Below are 16,196 nucleotides of genomic sequence, written 5' to 3' on the forward strand. Positions count from 1 at the left end.
TTCATTGTACTAATACCCTCAATCAAGTTTCCAAACAACAAAGTAGTAACAACCTAAAAATCTGCTACTTCAAAAAATAGAATCTCAGTTAACAAGTCTTAAAAGTTTTTCCACTGTATAAAGCTGGAACATTCCATACAAAAGTTCAGATTAGTACAATTACACCCGTACCTAAAATTTAAGGAGGGACGAGGGGATCAAATAAATATTTCCAAGGAAAACAGACCTGGAAAAAAGTACTGACAGCCTGACACACTAATAAAGAGCAGAATCTACTTCTGAGCCACAACTGTCTACCTGATAATTACTTTCAATGACTGGATAAAACCATACTTTATTGCTTGAGCTTGAAAATGTTCACATCAAAAGAAGTCAGACTTAAAAAACAAGTAGTCCAAAAGCTCTGTGCAGGAGGTTGACATTTGCAGTTTAAGAGCATGAGTAGATCATTTGAAAGAGGGTCAAATTGTTGCAGTGTTTTTAAATCCAGGCTGGCACAATAAAAAAAAAAAAGCCGAAGAGAAAGTCAAAAAGGGAGTCTCTTCATGCTGACAACTGCAAGTGATACTTTGAAAATGGCTTCTTTCGCCTACTTTTCCTCCAACCATCCAAAACTAGAGCAAGAGTCAGTGGTATGAGGATGAAAAGGGAAAATCAATATTCTAGCCAGAGACTGTAAACTACAATGGCGGCTAAGAAAGATACAAAAGGGTTTGGATTTTTTTTTTTTTTTAAGCTTTATACTGTTGAAGGATGTTGTTTGAATCAGTTGCCAATTTGGTAACTCTTGGACTCCAGGGGGTAAAACTGAACTTGTGTGTACCCTGCACAAAGAATGGGAATGAATCATAGATTATTGGGGACAGAAATGAATTCCAAAGTTCTGTACTCCAACTGTCATGGGACAGAACATGTTGCTAAGGCCCAAAGGGCAAGGGTGACACAGCACAGCACCTGGCACAGGTACTGAGAAGCAAACGCAAAGTCCTGACCCTCAGGCAAGGGCTCTCTCCACTCCATGCCGGGGTCACTAACCAAACAGTGGGAAAATATGGGTCCCCGCATCCCACCCCAGAAGGACTGAAGCATAATCTCTAAGGAGACATATGTGTTTTAAACTAGCAAAATTTTAAATGCTTTTAAAAATGGAGACTGCCTGCTCCCTCCCTCAATTTCAAAGCAGGAAGTTTTGTTACATGGACTCAAGAAAAGGCAGAGCTGTCTGGGTAGAGGAAGGGGTTCACTGGACCAGTGATTCTCTAAAATCTTCAAGAGCTGAGATTAACCACCCTTCAAATCAGGAGAGATTGGTGGGACTTTGGGAAACATGCCAGTAATTGAGATTCAGGAAAGACGAGACATCTCTCATGCCTCACACCTGGGGAGCTCATTTACATCTCCAACCTCCAAGTTATTCAGTTTGCTTTGAATGAAAAAGATATTTTTGTTAGATTCCTGCCAATTATTTTTTCAACCCCTCTAACTCCCTCTACCCATCAGACAGTGGCTGATTTTTGTCTTCTGTTCAATCTTAAGCTTGGACAAAGCAACTGTGGAATCAACCGAAATCCTTAAGGGTACTTTGCCCAAGAACCACCCTCGCTCGGGAGCAGTATGTGGGTGGGGGGGTATCCACTGTGGGGCTGACTTGGCAGCCCAGCCATACACCTGTGGCCATGGGCACAATCACAGCTCAGTCCTTGAAATCAAAGATCACACCGTTTAGACAGAAGTGTACAATCTCCAAAGCTATCAACTGCCCGGGAGGTGAATTTAGACACGGTGGATTTAATACAGACACTCATATGCATACTATGTCCCTTCCAAAAATCCAGTGAGATTAGGTTTTATAGTGAAGCGGGAAAAAGACTAAATGACAAGCATTCTTTTAAAAAGTAGTGCCAGCTTGAGAGAGGTCATTAAAGGACTCAAACCCAAGTGTGATGTGACTGTGAGATGTAGAAATCTCATTTTAAGGTCGTTACAAAAATGACATTTGTGCACTGACCAAAGTCTTGTCATGAGAGTACCTTTCAAATGAAAAATTCCATAAATTCATTTTAAAAGGGGGGAAGGGTGGTTTGGGGAGAAACCCTCGAGCAAAACCATAGGACATTTTCCATGTTTCCACTAGAGGTCGTGCCTTCCTTTTTCTTTAAGGTTTCGGACAGGCTCCAAGCCAAAGGACTGGAGAAAGGCCTGAAGGTTGGATATAAATTTTTAAAATTCATACCTGATTTTACTGATATGCTTTCTAAGTGAGTCCGAAATGGATTTGGGTTTCAGATACAGTGTTTCTTACCGGTGAACCCCCAGTGTCCACGTGCTGCTGGCAGCAATTCTTCTGAAATAGTGGGATGGATGTCATACATTAACTGATAAATTTCCACAGCTTTAAGGTAAAGAAGGCATATGGAAAAGGAAGATACCCTAAGAGATAATGTGGATGATGTGATGGAGAGATCATAATTTTAGGATATAGAAAAGCTTGAATGTGAACCCTAGCTTCATGATTTATTACCTTCGTGACATTTGGGTAAGTGTACTGAACTTTTTGAAACTTTAGTTTCCCCATTTAAAAAAAAAAAAAAAATGAGGATAATACTACCTCTTTCACAAGGCTATTATGAGACTTGCCTGAAACAGTTACATAAAGCTCCCAATACAATTTCCGGAACTTTGCAGATGCTGAGAAACTGTACTTTTCTTTTTAAAATAGCATTCTGTTCACACTTCTCTGGGTCAATTAATATTACTGGCTTTTACCTTGATGTTTGGGCATGTGATTTTTTGTTTTTAAGGAAATGTTCCAGTATTTGCCTATCTGTTCAATCATCTCCGTCCCTCCCTTCTTGTTTTTTTCTTTTGATTTTAGTTTCCCCACGTTTGTCAAGTAATGTGGGTTGAATGAATCAAAGCTCATGACAACTCTGCCATCTTTGTAGGGGACAGAAAAGCATTTTTAATGAAAAGTCAGCACAAAGTACCTGGTTGGTAGGAGTGCTGCAGAGAGGGAAACGGGAGGAACAGGAAAAGACAGATGTACTGATTTTTATGGTCAGTTTTAGCTTAATACCATCTTTTTTGTTCTCTATGAATTTGGTATATGAACAAAATGTAGTGAAAGCCTTGATACTGAATAGATTCTGTCTTGTAACTACAGTGGTTCTCTAATGAGCATGCAGAATAATCATCTGGAGAAATTATTAAAACACAGATTGTTGGGCCTTGGCCACCAGAGCTGTTGATTCAGTGGTTCTGGTGGAAGACCTGGGAATGTGCATTTCTAACAAGTTCCCGGTTGATGCTGATGCTGGTTAGAACTGGTTTAGCACCGTCACAAAACTTACAATCCAACTACAGGAAAGAAAATGCAATCAGTTTAAGGAATCTAGGCTCTAATCCTGATCTTCCATGAATTCACTGTGTGGTGAGGAAGGTTCATTACCTGTCATGCCCAATTTGCTTACCTGGAAAGAGGAACAATGTCTCTCTACTGATGAGATCAAATGAGGGTCAAAAGAAGAAATGGGTAAATTAAAACTTTGAAAAATTAGAAACTACTCTGGAGGAACAAAGTAACGGATCAACAATTCTAACAGCCTATGAGAGTTCATCTGAGATGCCAACTTGACTACATCAGAGGATGTGCAGATCTGGGGGTGTGTCTGCAGGGTGTTTCCAGATGAGGTTAGCATTTGAATTGGTAGACTCAGTAAGGTAGATGGCCCTCCCCAATGTGGGTGGGCATCATCTGATCTGTCAAGGGCCTGAACAGAACAAAAAGGTGCAGGAAGGAAGGATTCACCCTCTTTTTCCTTCCTCACTGCTTGAGCTGGCACATCTCCTCTCGCCTCCTCCCATCCTCAGACTGGAATTTACACCATTGGCTCCCCTGGTTCCAGGCCTTCGGACTCAGACTGAATTACAGCACCAACTTCCCTGGTCTCCAGCTTGCAATCGGCAGATAGTGAGAATTCTCAGCCTCCATAATTGCATGAGTTGATTCTTCATAATAAATCTCCTTTTATATCCTGCTGGTTCTGTTTCTTTGGAGAACTCTAATACACAGCCATTAAAAGATTTCCTTAAAAGACTGGAAAGTGACAGTCCTGGGTTCTAGTCTGGTTCTGCCTCTGACTTACCCTGGACACACACTTGACCCTTACGGGTCATAGTTTTCCATCTAGCAAGAGGTTTAGAGAAAAGATGATCCCTAAGGTCTTTCAAATGTAAAAATGCTATGGTCCTAGGGTCAGAACGTGAGCAGTGATTGGGGCTCGGGCAGGTCTCAATCTAGAGAACACCATCTCCCCTCCCAGAGCTGAGGGCAAGTTCTTTTATTCTGTCTGCATGGATCACCCAGCAGTAACCTAAGGGCCACAACCTTGGCCCACACTTCAGTGTAGACCAGTCCCAGAACCCAGGTGTGCCATAGCCCTGCCAGCCCTCAGCCTGAGCTCTCAAACATTCCAAAACCAAGCTCCGTATTGGCTATCATTACTGAAACAGTACATTTGTCATCATTAGATCACCAGAGCCCTACACCATCCATTCAGTTAACAAATGCTTGAGATTCTGTCTCTAAAATGTCTGCTGTGTCATGCCCTCCCCATACATCCTATTGCCACTGTATGTCACTGTCACAGTTGAGCTTAAGCCCTCATGTCTCTCACAAGGACAACTGCAGCCCCTCTTAATTGGACTCCACTCCCCTTCACCAACACCCAGCATAAGCTGCCAAAAGGAGCTCCTTCAAGGTCGGATCTGATCACATCACTCACCTGCTCCAAATCCTATAGGGTGGCCACCATCCCTGTAGCCAAGGCCTCCCAGGGGACTTCCCTGGCAGTCCAGTGGTTAAGACTTGGTGCTTCCACTGCAGGGGGCACGGGTTCGATCCCTGGTCAGGGAACTAAGATCCCACATGACATGAGGCACAGCCAAAAAATATTGATAAAAATAATTAATTAATTTTTTTAAAAAAGGGGGCTTCCCTGGTGGCGCAGTGGTTGAGAATCTGCCTGCCAATGCAGGGGACACGGGTTCGAGCCCTGGTCTGGGAAGATCCCATATGCCGCGGAGCAACTGGGTCTGTGAGCCACAATTACTGAGCCTGCGCGTCTGGAGCCTGTGCTCCGCAACAAGAGAGGCCGCGACAGTGAGAGGCCCGCGCACCGCGATGAAGAGTGGCCCCCACTTGCCGCAACTAGAGAAAGCCCTCACACAGAAACGAAGACCCAGCACAGCCATAAATAAATAAATAAATAAATAAATAAATAAATAAATAATAAACAAACAAACAAACAAGCCTCCCACATTCTGAGGCCAACTTCCATTTCAACATGGGTCTTACTGCTCCCTTATCTTCCTCAGTGGCTCCAGCCCCAAAGTGGATCCCCCAAACTCTACTGGTCCCCTAACTATGTCCTTGCTTTCCAGCTCCCAAGCCTTTACTCATTCTCTCCTTTTGACCCTCCATCCTTGCCTGTTGAAATCAGGCCAACTCCATCTAAAAGCTTCTGCCTCCTAACCCCCCACGTTCACACGTTATTTCCTTTCTTTCTTCGTACAATCTCTTTGATTAACCTGATATTTTATGAGATTTATGAGGTGACTTGTATTACAGCTATCTGAATTCATTCCCAAGTCTCACACAAGATAAGTTTTTTGCGGACTCACCAGTGTCCCCCTGAGTCCTGGGGGTTAGGCTACTGAGATCTAGCAACGGTCCATCCTGATACAGAATATGTCCTTATAACATGAACTAGCTTGGACTGCAAATACCGAAATTATGTCAGCACAATAAAAGTAGTGTTAGTTCATACGCAATTTTCCAAGAATGTTAATATTTTGTACAACCAAGGAATAGCCATCAAACAAAACATGCTCAAACACAGCAGAATGCATCAATCCACAGAACGAATGACGCTCAAATTCTTCGAGACTCAAATTGGCATGTGATCTGTCATGGAAATGCTTTTGTATGACTTTAGTGCATTTCATCTTTGTCTCCACAATTCAACAACTTTACCCCCTTTTTGTCCCCCCTAAAACCCTTTTCATAAAGCCACTTTCAACCTTTTTTCAACGGTAAACTCCTGTATTAGAGTATTCTGTCTTTATTTGTTCAGTACTGCTACTGCTTTTGTTAATTTCCTGGTTACAAGGTCAAATAGGTTTGGAGTGATCTGCTCCTAACCCTGTTTTCCCCACAAGCCCTGTTGTTTTCTGAGTGTCTGCTACGAACCAAGTATATTATATGTTATATCTCACTACTTATATGCAAAATCTTTCAGTCTGACATTCTACCCTCAATTTACAAGAAAAGAGTCAGACTCAGTGGTTAAGGGTTTTGCTGTGGTGACTCACACAGGGTTGCCCGAGCCCCACAAGTGGGCTTCTCACTGCTATGGTGGCTTCCAAACTGAGTGCCAAGGGCCGAGCGCTCCTCTCAGGTCCTGTAGCGAGTGGAGGGTGAGGGCGTGTGAAGGGTCAGGGAGACTGCGCCTGCGCCAGATGGGCAGCCCCTGGGCCTCCTGCCCCCGCTAGAACCACTTTTATCTCTTTTACATATTGGACTTCCTCTGATACTTCTATCTGAAGTAAGAGTCCTACAGTTTTAAAAGGGAGGAATAAAAAGGGTTGAAAATCACTGCATCCTATCAAGCTGGCTATTTCCCAATTCTGCCTGAGGCTGGCCTTCAGCAGAAAAATAAATCAGTTGCTTACAAAAGATCTACTCTATACAGAATGTTGTTGTGGGACTGGGGGGGTAGGTCCCCCAAATTCCCTGCTCTAATCATTCCAAAGCTCTAAAAAGACTTCACTTTATGCCCACTTTACTCGCTCATGCCCACTTTACTCGCTACCCCTCAGAGGGGTAGACTCTCTCTATCCCTTTCCAGACACTGCAAGGCAGGTTGGGGGCTGGCAGAGGTGCAGGAGCCTGGAGGGCAGACCCTCCAGCTAACGCCCTAGGGAGAAGGTGGATCCGAACCCGAGCAGGACCCCCAGGGCCAATCCTGGTGCTTCCTAAGGAAGGCGGGCTCCTTACCGCCAAGAGAGCTGGTTGGACAAGACGCTCTTTAACATTCTTCCTGACTGAAAAGAGTGTGTTTCTGAGCTGAGGGAAGGAGGGGGAGATGTTTTAACAGTGAGTTTATAGCAAGCAAATGCGTGTAGTGGGTGCAATGGGTGTAAAGCACATGCCCCACAGACACACGCAGAGGCAAATACAGACCTTTCGGATGGGTTGTTTCTCTAAACTTCATGACTAGTAAGGAACAGATGTGAAAAAAGAAAGCGAAATATGATGAGTGCTGATACAACTGAAGCAGAATGGGACAGAATACATATATCTTTAATTCCCCCACAAGAGAATAATGCCTAACAACACAAAAGGTCGTTTCAGATCTTTCCAAGGACCTCTCGGCGTCCAGCGGTGAGGCTCCACGTTTCAGGGAAAGGACGTGCAGGGAAGTTTCTTTAAAGTGGTTAGAAAGAAAACAACGGGCGCTGGATCTACAGCCAGTCTCTGGGCAATGAATGATTCGTCACCATCTCCTTCTGGTATTGATTCTCGCCTCAGACAGACAACAAGTGATTGCAGATGAAAGCACGCATGCCTCGGTGACTGCTCAGCCTGTGTCTGAAAGCTTCTCCAGCATCCTGGCCCCCGCACACCCCCTCCCCGGGCTCTCACTGCAAAGGCCCCTCCCCCTCCCTGTGGGAGCAGCTCAGCTGGCCTCACCTGCACACATCTGGAGGTACCACCCCTGGGGTACCTACACTGCAGCCTCACCACCTGTTTTCCATTCCCAGAAATCTATCTCAAACACACACACAGAAGAGTCTGACATTATGCCTCCTTCAAATAACAATGTCCATGTCACTGATTTGAAAATTCTCCTTGATGCTGCTGTCTTCCAGGTATTGCTAATGCCATCATCCAACCACTCCTAGCCTCTTAATAACATAGCCCATTTATTGAGCATCTACTTTGAGCCAAGGATTTTTTTAATGTATTACTGTTCATCTTTACGCTGCCTCTGAGTGGTATGAAGAAAGGGAGATTCTTAGGTTAAATAATTACCCAAAGTCTGTGGATCTGACCTTTGAACCCAGGTGTCTGATTCAGAAGACAATTAACTTGGGAGTTCCCTGGCGGCTCAGTGGTTAGGACTCTGCTCTTCCACTGCAGGCAGGGGGCACGGGTCTGATCCCTGGTCAGAGAATTGGGATTCCTGCATGCCAAGCAGTGTCACCAATATATATATAAGCTGCTCCTTCTCACAGCTCCATGGAGATGGCAAAGGGACTAAAGCCTTCAAATACTAGGGGTCCAGAAATGAAAGAAGCTGGGAAATCTAGGGAGAATTGAACCTGGAGACAGATTTTCAGGCCTGGATTTTCGGTCTTTTCCCTCTCCTCTTGCCTGAAATTCTACCCATTAGGTTCATTTTCACAATTAAAAAGAGAAAATGGAAATCGCTTCTTGGAAGTTAAGGTGCTAATTACCATTTACTCCTTAGGATAAATGTGTTCAATCGAAGTGAGGCATTCTCACCACAGTGGAGACCACCTGCCTGGCTGGGATGGGAGATTTGATTCAGTGGATTGTGATTTGTGCTGGAAGGCCCTGAGGACAGACGTCAGAGACAGGGAGGCCTCCAGAGGCCGGGCCAAGGAAATGAGGTGTCGGTTTCAAAACTGCTCTTCCTTCCTACTACACGGACTCCTACCCCCAACCCACGCTAAGAAGACAAGTATTAGGGCTCAGCTGATGACTGAGTTAAAATGGCACCGATGAACCCAGGCATTATTTGGGGTGTTTTTACATGGAAATATGTGATCTGATTCCAAACAAACAAATATATATTCACCATATTTCTAAATGTGAGGCTACCAAGAGACATTATTCACAGCAAGTCATACAGAAGCTAATTACACGAGCACAAACAAGCTTAACAGAATCAATCCAAAGGCAATGGGGAGTGGGGGAATCTGCTTCAATTCTTCACTCCTACAGGAAGTTGTTTCTAAATGTGGTTGAAGAGGAGAACCTGTGATACCCTGGAGAGTAACTCTTACTCTTTAATTATTCATTTCTCCTCGAAATAAGATTCAATAAAAAAAAGTAATATTAGTTCATTTCAGACACCCATTTTGATAGGCATGGTGGGATAGAATTCACTATTAAAACAAGATCTTGCCAACTAACTTTATTACTCTCATGCCCTTTAAATATCCACCTAGAAGTTATCCCACAAACATAAGAGCAAATGCAAATCACTGGGCTTTGTGAACCATAAAATCCAATATCAAGTAAGTGTTATCAGGGTGATTAGGAGGGAGCATGAGATCCAAAGGGACGGAGAGGACCAAAAAAGGTGAGAGCCTGACCTATTCTTATTGAGCCAGTGACGCTCCCCACAGCCACGAGTGGATCATTTTCTGTTTCATGGCTTTGCTTCTCTGCGTGCAAATGGGAGGGAAGCATTCATCACTCACATTCATCCATCTCAAAAGTGCCAGGGTCCTTAGAGAATCTAGTCTCACCACTTCATTGGAGGGATGAGAACACTTACGGACAAGAACGCCAAAGCAGGGCTGCAAGTACTTAAAACCCACAAAGCTAGTGAGTGTCAGAGCCTGGAGTGGGTCAAGGTCTCCTAATTCTTGCATCAGCACTGACACTCTGGTATAACAGTCAAGTATGACCACACAGAGTTGCTGAGATGGGCTATAAATATACAAACCTAAATCCTTTACAGGACAGTCCGGCCATCGCAATAATGCCAATAATCAGTTAACATTTGATTTCTCTGGTTTCTACCAAACAGCTATGATAGAATATAATAATATGATAGAAGTTGTTTGTGACACATTTAGAAGCTACTATAATATTCGTTCAAAGTTAAATTGGCACTTTTTAAAACATTATTTTCACACTGAATATCCTGAGTTCTCTATTTATAGGTAACTTTAACCAAACACATTTAACATTTTTTTAAAAATCAGGATTACCTGCAAAGAAATTCTGTTTAGAACAGATTTAATTTTGACTAATGCCATACAAAAATGAATCCAATTTGCTTTAAAAACATTGAGTCAATAAATGTCTGATAATCTCTAAAATGACTTGTAGCTGGAGGATTCCTAACTGGGTTGTGATCACGGCTTAACAAAATGCATCTCTCCAAGATAAGTGTACTCTCCTGGCTGAGAGCTGAAAGGATAGGAAAAAGATTACTCATGGCTGGTTTGGACTTCACATATGTATACGTAAAAGGTTCATTTCAAAAGTTCAGTACTTTTGCCAACCCATTTTATTCCAATCAATTTTTTTCTGAATAAAATTAAGATTAAGAGGTTGAGAAAATATAAAAGTCATGGAAGTAATCATTGACTCCTATGCCGAAGCATTAACAGAAATACTTCTACTGGAAGGACATCCCGCAGAGAGCCAAATGATCTTTAGGGCAAAAAGTCCTGGGAGGTACACAGAGGAAAGTCCATCCAAACACTCTTCCCCGCCCCCCCCGCCCAAGTCTCCACCTTATTTCAAGGAGCAACTTAAAATATTACATCCTCTGAGCAGCCGTCCTTGATTCTGCCTAGTTGCTGCCATGTGTTGCCCCAGGCATATCCCTGATACACTCTACTTACTTACCTAGCTCCCAATTAGAATGTCATCTCCTGGGTGTAGGGGCCTGGTGGCCTTCTGGCCTATACCCTTCTTTACTTCTAGCGCCTAGCACAGTAACCGGCACAGAGAAAGCATCCAAGTGCTTATTGAATGAATGGAAACAATGAATGGGGAGAACAGAGGCCTGGACGAATGTGTGTGTGGGTAATGCAATTCATTTCAGACAAATTCTCTTGCCAAGCAAGTAAAAACATGGCACGTAGAAAAGACCTCAGAGATCATCTGGCCCAACCTCCTCATTTTCCAGAAGCCAAGTAATCTTGGCTTAGTGCTGCATGAACTATAAAAGAATATTTCAGAAAACATATGAAAGAATATTAGGAAAAGCAAACATTCTCTCTAATGAAGGAAGATACCAGCCCACACAATCTGCAAGCAGAACTTAATTAAAATGTTCACAGTGCTAATTTTATCTGGCTTCTATTAGTGCCTTCAAAAGTGTCCATCTATTACCTGGCAGTGTCAAGTCTACATCATCCAGGCTCAATTACTTAGTACGTAGATCAGGCAAGATCCTCTCTTCCTCTCCCGCCTGTGTTTCTCCAGCTTTTCATGCTCATTAGCACCTCCAACAGAAGGCTGAGGAAACGAAACTTCAATTTATCAATGTCAACTGTTGAACCAGCAAATTGCATCAGTCCCGCCCACACATGGAAGTGTTTGGACAATTCTGAATCAACAAGATGTTGGCAGCTGTGTTCCTATGGTTCAGTAATTGCATTGTTTCCTACTGTGCTCTATGGGTTGTGAAATGAATTTATTAAATAACCTACACAAAGGGAATGTGGTGTGGGCTAGTGGAAACAGCTCTGAGCTGGTGTTGGGAGACCGTCCCACTTTGACCACTAGCCTTGACTTCAGTTTTTCTAGTCCTCAGGCTCCTAACTACCTAAGAGGATAATTCTGCCCTGAGCAGCAGAGAAATCTCTGGCACCTAAACCATTGTAGTTACTGTGCTTCAGAGAATGCACTAGAATCTGTAACTGACCACTTCATACTGGAAGACAGTAGTCAGGAAAGGAAAATTGAGTCCACACACATGAAGCATATAATGGAGAGATTTAAACAGACATAGCGTATAAGAACCTGCTGTATAACACAGGGAACTCTACTCAATACTCTGTAATGACCTCTATGGGAAAAGAATCTAAAAAAGAGTGGATACATGTATGTGTATAACTGATTCACTTTGCTGCACACCTGAAACACAACAGTGTAAATCAACTCTACTAAAATAAAAATTAAAAAAAAGAAACTAATTCTACTGTCTTTGGTAAGTTTGCCAGTTGGTGTTTTGCCAGTTGTCTTGGATTATTAAAACTAGTTGGTGTTTTGTAAATCTGGCTGTGTGACAGAATGAGACATATTTTCAAGTGAAGTTGAAAAACTTACTTGGTATATTATTACAATTGTAAAAGAGGAAACACAATTAAGTTTAAGAAAAGTCAACCCTAAGCCTAGTTGACCCTATTTCCGTTAGTGTTAAACCAGACTCAATCTTAGAAGGCAAAATGATTTGTGATTACAGAGAACGTCCCCAGAGAGCTGCCCTGCTGAGGGGTGGGAGGGAAGTCTCCCTGGGCCCTGAATAGCTCAAGGTCTCTTGTGTGGTTGGGGTATTTTTTTTCTGGGCAAAGATAGAGGAGTCTGAGTGGGAAAAATACCCTCCCTTCAACTGGGAGTTTGGCACTCACTCAGGGCCCTAATTTTGTTTTCAATGGTTTCCCATTCTTTCTTAAAAAGCAAAAAAGTTAAAGTAAGGCTTTCTCTCAAATTAAGAAGCAGAATTCCACTCCTTTCCAAACACTGTAATCAATTATTTTATAAATAGGACTTGACTCAGATCCATAATCATTTACTGAAGTCTACACATAGCCCAGTGGTTCTGGCCAGGTGGTACAATGGCTGACAGATTACTTACCCTGGGCTTGATCATTTCCACAATGGGCGGGACGGTAGTTAATGTGTGTCAAGCACAAGCCCACGGCTGGCCACGCTGAAGTCTATCATAGCCGGGCTAGGTGCTTAATTTCCCAATTTCCTACCTAAACCTTGAAGAAACTATAAGAGGTAGGTATTAGGATTACTATTTTGCAGACAGAGAAGTGGTTACTCAAGGGCATGAAGTGAGGAAGTAAGAAATTTAGGAACTAAAACCAGGTCTGGCTCACTCCAAATCTCACCAGCTTTCTGCAACAAGATGTTGGTGTGAATCTCTGGGATATTTTGTTCTTTCTAGACTGGATGACAAAGCCTTGCAAGGCACTCTTCCGAATAAATTAATGGTACTACACTGAGGCCCTTTCTTCCCAACAGAGTCAATGGAATATGTACACAGAAGTTCATCATCGGAGCTTTATGTGCTTTTGTTCTGGCTGAATGCTAATTTACTTTATTCTCTAATGAGGAGACCTCTAGCCAAATTGCAGGTCAACAGCCTGATGAGCGGCACAGTGGAGTGTGAGTTTTTAAAAAGCCACCCACGGAGCTGCATTCAGAGCTGAGGGTCAGTGCTCCAGTCCTCCCTGGAATGTGCCATGGACCCAGACAGGAGGCCAAGTTTCCAGCTTGCTTCTGCCTCAGGACTGGGGCCAAGAAACCTGTATTCCCAACTCACAACTGTAGCAAGTCATTCCCCTCATCTGGGGCCTGTTTCCCCATCTGGAAAATGGTGGGTTTGGACCGACTGATGTATTTTTTAAAGTCAAGTCTATTGAGGTATAACTTATCTACAATAAAACTCACCCCTTTGACAGATACAGTTTGATGAGTCTGACACAGGTATACAGTTTGATAACTATAGCCACAATTGAGACACAGAAGACTTCCATCACCCCCCAAAATGTCCTCATGCCCTTTTGCAGTCAATCTCCTTTCCAAGCCCCAGGCAATCTCAGATCTGATTTCTATCCCTGTAGTTTTACCATTTCCTGAAGGGCACATAGGTGACAAAGTATATAGCCTTTCATGGCTGGCTTCTTTTACTTAGCATGGAACTTTAAATATTCATTAATGTTGTTGAATTCATCAAATCAATAGCTGGCTTCTTCTTATTGTTGAGCAGTATTTCCCTGTATGGATATGATGCACTTTGTTTATCTACTCACCAGGTGATGCACAGTTGGATTGTGTCTAGTTTTTTGCTAATATGAATAAAATTGTATGCCTGTGTTAACATAAATTCCATTTCTCTTAGGTAAATACTTAGCTGTATGATAGCTGTGCCATTTGTTAAGTGTGGGGTGTGTGTTTAACTTTCTTATAAAGTGTCTCACTGTTTTCCAAAGTGGCTGTGCCATTGTGCGTTCCCACCAGCCATGTATGCGGACTGGTTGCTATTTAATGGGTAGCCTCAGATAATGACTGCGATTCCTATCAATGTTCCATGAATATATCGACTCTTCCAGAGCAGACGTCCCCTAAAATGCATCTCAGTAGCCTTCACAGCACCAAGGACAGATGCAAAGTAAGTGCACGGACTCAGTGTCAGGAGCCCTTCCGGCTCCGATAGTGCTATCATTCTCTTTTTTTCCTTCTCTGGACACTTTGTTCTGTGACAGTGGAGAGTAAACACTGGCTTTAGGCTGAAATCGGTCTGAGACGGCCTGCAGAACTACCACCTACTAGCTGTGTAAGGTAAATACTTTCACCTCTCACAGGCTTGATTTCCTCTTCTGCAAACTGGAGGTGATCATTACCTTCTGCGCAGGTTGTCGGAAGATTAAATGATATAATTATGTGTGCTCAACCCACAGTAAGTGCCCGGTAAATAGCAATTTTTAGCTTCTACAGTTATAGACTGGCATGGCTGATAAAGAAATGGTAGGTGATAAACTTGACCCCCTTCCAAAAGTCCCCAACAACAACTAGAATGTGAAAACGGAGTGCCCTGTGTTCCACTGCACAGACCTCACCATGTTTTCCTGAGAGATTCAAACGGTTCAAGAGTTCCCTCTCTCCACGTATTATGTTGGTGTATTTATTCTTCTCCTTATTTATAACGTATACACGTGTGTATACGTGTATGTATTAAATATGTACATACAGCGAGAGAGAGAGAGAAATGAACAAAAGAAAGAGTTCCTCTCTTGTTGAGCTTAGGGTCTAATGTGTTCCTTTTAACTGATGTGTAGAAAGACACAGGACAGAAGTTTTGCCGTGGGCAAGGAAAAAGGCAGAGTGCCAGGGCCAGCATTCTAGATCTCAGCCAAGCAGCTTAAAGTGTGGCAGCATTTATGGGATTGCTGCAGCTCTAACTTCCATTTTATTCAGGGAAATATACTGTAGGTCTAAAGGTTTCCTGAATGCTAATGTGTGTGTGTGTGTGTGTGTGTGTGTGTGTGCGCGCGCACGCACGTGTGTGTTAAAGAGGGAGAGAGGAGAGAGGCAAGAAAGGAGGATGGGGATTCCACTGATGGGCATCTGAGCTCTGAATAATGCATCAACACGTTTCATTTTAAGCACTGTTTGTGTTCCATCCCACCCACCCCACCCCCCTGCAAGCTAATTGCCTTGCTGTTTTGAGTACCCAGCTGTTGCTGTCTGAAACCTGACCTTCACTGTGAAGAGGCTCACAGCTGCAGCAAGCTGTCTACCTAGTAATGCCTGGGTTCTTATCGGCTTCATGCGTCTCGTTCCCTTAACCAACTTAGTGAAGTGGGTTGGTCTCCCTAGTTCCTTCCCCCAAACCATTAGTCTCTCGGCCAAAATAAGAGGAGGGGCAAGTACCCCTTGAGGAGAGAGGAGTTCCGGTTGTAGGGCAGCCCTGCAGAGGGCCACTGGAGGCCTGCCTGGCTCAGCTCACTTTCCTACTAAGAGCGTGGTTCATGGACCAGGAGCACGGGCATTATATTAGAATGTTCATTAGAATGCAGAATCTCAGGCCGGACTCTAGACCTACTGAATCAGGGGACCCCAAGTATGTGTAGGCACATTAAAGTTTCAGGAGTGCTAGAATGGGATATAAACCCCAGAGAGTTTTCCGAGAGCCTGACCTAAGCATATAAGATGGCCAAGCAGATCGGGACAAAACTATGTTGGAAAGGCAATGTGGTGTGAAAGAAACAGCCAGCCCCAAAGACCCTCACTTCCTGATATTCATGCCCTTGTGTAGTTCCCGCGAACACGGAGTCAGGGTTGGTCTGTGTGGCAAATCGAATGTGTAGAAGTGAGAGCACGAGACTTCCGGGGCAAGGTCATAACAGGCACCGCAACATTTTCCTGGCTTGGTCCTTTGGATCACTTGCTGGGGTGGGGTGGGGAGGGGAGCGGGGTGGAAAGCCCATCACTATGTGGGGGGCTCTTTCAAGACCTGGTGGAGAGGCCCACATGGAGATAAATTGGGGCCTCCCAGCACCAACTGTCAGTCACGTGAACAAGCCAGCTTGTCGGTGGAACCTCCAGGTCCAGCCAAGCTTTCAGGTGACTGCAGATCCAGTCAATGCCTTACCTGCTACTTCATGAGAGACCCCAAGCCAGGAACACC

General features: G+C 43.6%; 1 protein-coding gene across 1 annotated transcript in view; it reads right to left on the bottom strand.

Moving 5' to 3' along the window:
• Positions 1-16,196, bottom strand: part of MB21D2 (Mab-21 domain containing 2) — a 104,716-nt gene that overhangs the window by 16,128 nt on the left and 72,392 nt on the right. The gene's annotated exons all lie outside the window — the stretch shown is intronic.

The sequence above is a fragment of the Balaenoptera ricei genome, chromosome 4 (assembly GCF_028023285.1).
Source record: "Balaenoptera ricei isolate mBalRic1 chromosome 4, mBalRic1.hap2, whole genome shotgun sequence".
NCBI lineage: Eukaryota > Metazoa > Chordata > Mammalia > Artiodactyla > Balaenopteridae > Balaenoptera > Balaenoptera ricei.